The sequence below is a fragment of the Bubalus kerabau genome, chromosome 3 (genome assembly GCF_029407905.1).
Source record: "Bubalus kerabau isolate K-KA32 ecotype Philippines breed swamp buffalo chromosome 3, PCC_UOA_SB_1v2, whole genome shotgun sequence".
NCBI classification, from domain to species: Eukaryota; Metazoa; Chordata; class Mammalia; order Artiodactyla; family Bovidae; genus Bubalus; species Bubalus kerabau.
Window position 1 is genome coordinate 23,137,223 of NC_073626.1, and position 6,000 is coordinate 23,143,222.

Genomic DNA, 6,000 nt, shown 5'->3' on the forward strand with positions numbered 1-6,000 from the left:
GCATAGACAAAATTACAGCAATAATAGTAATAAACAGTGACAATTTATCCACAATTCCACTCACCAATTGTTTAATTCCAAATGTCCATTTAAATTTTTGTCTTTTAAATGCCAAGTTTACATGCTGATACAAACATATACAATTATTATGCATATTTAAGTAGTTTCACTAATATAATTTTCTTGAATACACAGAATTGAATGGAATTCATATCATAATACATTTAACCATTCACCTATTTTATGCATATATATTTTTTCCAATTATTCATTCATGCTAGAAATTGAATTTCTACTCTTCATAATTCCATGGACTGGGATTGTTGAGACAAAGCATGTGAAATGTTAAGCTGCTTTAAGTATGTGACTGTATTGTTTTCTAAAAATGTTAAATCATTTTATGTGGCTATTAGGAATGTGTGGCCATGTCAGTTCTACATGTCTCCTGTGATTTATGAATTCATACAACAAACATGCAGAGAGATTCTATTAGGTGGCTGAAATCATAACAGGTGCCTGGAACATAAAAGTATATAAAACATACACACATTGGGTAGTGTGGAGATTTTTCACCTTTATAGCTGCAATATTCTAACTTTAATTATTTTTAATGTGATAGATGAAGAAATTAAATATATTACAATTTTTATTTTGCTCTCATATTATTCATTTTAACTTTAAATATTTTTATTCTTTACCCATTATGTAAAAAGTTTCATAAATCTTAGAAGTTTGTGTTTTATAACAGCAAAAACCATTTTCTCAGTCCCTCTTTAACTTTATTATTTTAGTTTTCTTTACTATGCAATCTCATATAATTTGATATGAGTTTCTAAAGGTTGTAGCAACAAAGCTTAACCAGTCTAAGTTACCAGGGATAGTCTTAAATGACTAATAATTAAATCTTTTTTGTTAGTTATTAGATTCTTCAATCCATCAGCAATAATGTGTAAATTATATTGTTTATGCTACACACCAACTAAATATGTTAATTTATGAAATATTTATTTTATTGACCTATTATTTAATGAGCCTACTGAATTATAAAATGTGTCAATTTTTATCTCCATTTCTATGCTTTCAAATTTTTATTAATCTATGTTTATGTATTTAAGCTAGTTAAGTAATATTGTATTTTTTTTTTTACTGTAGTGATTTAGGTAGAGGATTATTCTTTGATTTACAAAGTATTTTTATTGCCTTGTATTCTCATTTTGAACCTCTTCATTCAGTTCAATAAACACTGCATTTGTTCTTGAGAGCATTCAATCATTCAAAATTTACAAATTAACTTGGGATATGTACTCTGTTATATAGTTTCTTTTAACCAAGAAACACTAAAGTGTTTTACACTAAATAATATTTTGCTAATTCTCTTTATGAAAGTAGCTCACACTTCTCAATAGCCTTTTTCTATGATTTTACATTTGTGTGGTGACTATAAACCTGATTCAATTTCTATTCATGTTAAACACTCATTGTAGGTACATCGTTGAACAATGCCATAAATTGTAGGAATTCCACACTACTCCTACCACTATCTCCCAAGGCAGAAAACAAAAACTCACTTTCTTGGTATTTATTTCAGCTAGAATGTAGACATAGGACCTTGGTTCTGAGATTAGATATTTCAGCCTGAGATTTTAACTAAGAAAAGAAAAATGTGAGAAGCAGGAACTATGTGGCATCCATTTCTAAAGAAGTTAGTGGTCCAGGCATTCAGTTTGGGGAGTGGAAGTAGCAGAGTCTGTAACCCCGCTCCCCACATCCATGGTAGGAAATGCAGAGTCTGTCCAGCAGCGTCAGCAGTGTACTCCCTTCTAGGACAGCGTCATTGTCCTGAGCTCATATCTTCCAAGCTTGATTATCAGACCTTCCAAGAGACTGTGTGGTATAGGTAGATACAGTTAGGATTGGTTCTGTGTGTTGCTACTAAGAAATTTGAGAACTATAACTGTTAAGAATACTACACTGATTCTTATATACTGGACTTAAAACTAGCCACTTTATTCATTTCTAATAACTCTAGCAGTAATTGATTTATGTGAAGATTAGACTCTTACCCTCCCAGAGATACTAGGAGATCAGAAAGATTTCTTCCTTGACAATTATATTTCAAAATGATGACTCTCATCCCTGAGAAAGACATTCTTGGGTTGTAAAACTGTCAAGAAAGGATGTTCCCTTTTGGCCTAGTGGTTAAGATTCCAGGCGTTCACTGCTGCAGCCCTGGGTTCAATCCCTGGTCAGAGAGCTGAGAACCTACAAGCTTCACAGTGAGGCTGAAAAAAGGGGAAAAAATGATAGGAAGTTTTTAAAAGATTTATATCTTTTCAAAAAATTTTTTAATTGAAATTTATTTATTTTAATTGGAGGCTAATTACTTTACAATATTGTATTGGTTTTGCCATACATCAACATGAATCCACCATGGGTGTACACGTGTTCCCCGTCCTGAACCCCCCTCCCACCTCCCTCCCCGTACCATCCCTCTGGTTCATCCCAGTGCACCAGCCCCATATCTTTTTAAAAAGGGACAGGAAAAGAGTTTACAATTTCAAATTTTCTAAAGACAGGAGCCTAGAGTGAGGAAGAAGCCAGTGGGTTGGTTGATCAGTCATTTGATGGTGATATGGCCTTTGAATTACCACTGTTTACCTAAAATGCAAAACAACAGTTACTGCATGAACAACTGGGAAATACAGAACTTTGCACCATCTAGAGCAGTGATGCGCAGAGAGGGTGATTTTGTCTGTAGGAACATTTGGCAATGTCTGGAGGTATCTTTTGGCAATGTCTGGAGGTATCTTTAGTTGTCAAAGTTGCTTGGGAGGATGCTCCTAACATTTAGTGGGTAGAGGCCAGTGGTGCTGCTAAACATCGTACAATGTACAAAACTCCAGACATAAAGAAGTATCCAGCCCCAAATGTCAATGCAGCTGCCACTGACAAATCCTGATCTAGATGCACCATGGTTTAAGGAAGCTATTACATGACAAGCTAAATATGTTTGAACAATTTTTTTCTCCAAGTAAGTACATTACAGCCAAATATAGAAGTATGAATAAGTTGATGTCAATCATCCAACATCATACATGAAGAAATGGAAAAGAGGTCATGGGAAAGACTGCATACTGCATTTATGAAGTCTTTATATGATAGGCTGTGTCCATTCATGCTGCGTCCTGCAATCAGGCTTTCACTTCTATTACTACACCAAAACTTCCTGCCTACAGCCAGTAATCACTTCCTTGCAATTAGCAACATGTCATGGTTGAATCATATTTCTTAACAATAATTGTATTTGGTGATACCGACATGAGACAGTTTGTAGAAGATGGCTGAGAATATGAAAAATGCCATTAAATGATGCTGCCTAAAGACTTACATTCTTCTGTAAAACAGAAGGTGAGGGCACCACCAATAATGAAGAGAGTATAGATAAGTTAATGAAAAATGGTAAATTTTGAAACAATTCCAGAAGGAAATAGGAAAAATTGGGAAGAAAGGACAAATCATTGAAAAATAAGACTGAGTTCATTATTTTATAAAGATATCAGAGTACATTATTGTGGAATTTTCTCCAGATTTTCTGAGCAATATGAGTGGAAGAGACTGCTGCTTTGGGGTGTGTGGTGGAAATAAGGAAGGAGAATATATACTCTGGGGAGCTAGAACTCACAGAAAAAAGTAGAAGTTTTCTACTCTCACTCTTAGAGATGTGACTTCTGGCTCTAGAGGGTGTGGTCTGAAACTGAAGCTATTTTTTAAGCCAAAGAAATGAAAAAGAAGTAGTGTAAAAGACTACACATTATTTTATTCCACTTTTACAATTGTTTATATGATTACTTTCTGGAAAAGCTGAAACTATAAGCACAGAAACAGATCTGTGTCACAGTGGCTGCTTGAGGGAGAGGGTTTACTAGAAAGGGGTGTGGGTCAATTTTAGGGGGTGATAGGACTTTTCTAGGGGGTTCCCAGGTGGTGCTAGTGGTAAAGAACCTGCCTATCAATATAGGAGACATAAGAGACAGGGGTTCGATTCCTGGGTCAGGAAGATCCCCTGGAGAAAGGCATGGCAACCCACCTCAGTATTCTTGCCTGGAGAATCCAACAGACAGAAGAGCCTAGCAACCTACAGTCCATGAGTCTCAGAGTTGTACAGGACGGAAGCAACTTAGCACATATGCAGGGGATCATTCTATGGCTTGAATATGGCTATGACTACATGACTGCAAATGTTTGTTTAAAATCACAAAAATATGTAGTCAAAGGGTGATTGTTACTATATGTAAATTATACATTAATAAAAATTTTGGAAAAAGAAAAATAGTAGGAGAAAGAGAGAATAGTAATTATATGAGCTTACTCCAAGATCAAGCATGAAGCCTTGAAACGAAGATAGGATAGTTGGTAGATGTGTGGGTTGTAACATGATGAGATCCTAAAATTCTTTAGTCATCTCCTTTGAAATGTCTTTCTAGGACTCATCTATGTCTTTGTGACATCTTTTCATGTCAACTATTGCATTTACCACATTATATTCTAAATATCTGAAATCAATATCTGTTTTTATCTTTACATGATGAATTATTTGAGGGTGGAGAATTAAGACTTGACTTTTTTTAAATTTCTATTTTCTGATGTCCAGCAGATATCACATCCCTTTTTTTTTAAATTTTATTTTATTTTTTAACTTTACAATATTGTATTGGTTTTGCCATATATCAAAATGAATCCGCCACAGGTATACATGTGTTCCCATCCTGAACCCTCTTCCCTCCTCCCTCCCCATACCATCCCTCTGTGTCGTCCCAGTGCACCAGCCCCAAGCATCCAATATCGTGCATCAAACCTAGACTGGCGATTCATTTCATATATGATATTATACATGTTTCAATGCCTTATATTAAGTTGGTAATTAACAGTCACTTTGAATAAACAATAAATGAATGAAGTCAAAGAGTTCTGAGATTAATGAGGAGGCTCAATCCCAGGGATTGAACCTGTGTTCAGAACTTATGTCTTCTGTATTGGCAGGAGGATTCTTCACCACTAGCCCCACTTGGGAAACCCCTACTAATACTAAATTTGTTTATATCTTGAAGTGCACATCAGACTAGTGGGGAAACACAATGGTCAGTTAGATTTTAAGATTTTGACTTATAATTTTTAAACTAAATCAGGTTAAAATTTAAAAAACAATTCACATTTGAATTAGATGATATTAACACCATTTTAAAATGTGCTCTCTGCCACTTTGAATGGGATAAAAGTTTATGTCCTGTGCCAATTAATAACATGAAAACACCCTTGCGTAATGTACTTCTGCCATGCACTCATTTATTTAACTATGGATGTAGTTTAGTCATTCAGTCATTGAGTAGTCATTAGTCATTTATTTTAGAAAATAAAATACAGGAAAGATATAAGTTCAGTTCACTCACTCAGTCGTGTCCAACTCTTTGCGACCCCACGGACTGCAACACGCCAGGCCTCCTTGTCCATCACCAACTCCCGGAGCTTGTTCAGACTCATGTCCATTGAGTTGGTTATGCCAACCAACCATCTCAACCTCTGTCATCCCCTTCTCCTCCTGCCTTCAATCTTTCCCAGCATCAAGGTCTTTTCCAATGAGTCAGTTCTTTGCATCAGGTAGCCAAAGTATTGGAGTTTCAGCTTCAGCATCAGTCCTTCCAGTGAATATTCAGGATTGATTTCTTTTAGAATGGACTGGTTGGATCTCCTTGAAGTCCAAGGGACTCTGAAGAGTCTTCTCCAACACCACAGCTCAAAAGCATCAATTCTTTGGCTCTCAGCTTTCTTTATTGTATGACTTTCACATCCGTACAAAACTACTGGAAAAACCATAGCTTTGACTAGATGGACCTTTTCAGCAAAGTAATGTCTCTGCTTCTTAATATGCAGTCTAGTTTGGTCATAGCTTTTCTTCCAAGGCCAAGGAAAGATATACAATGAGATATATATCCTTTTTCCACA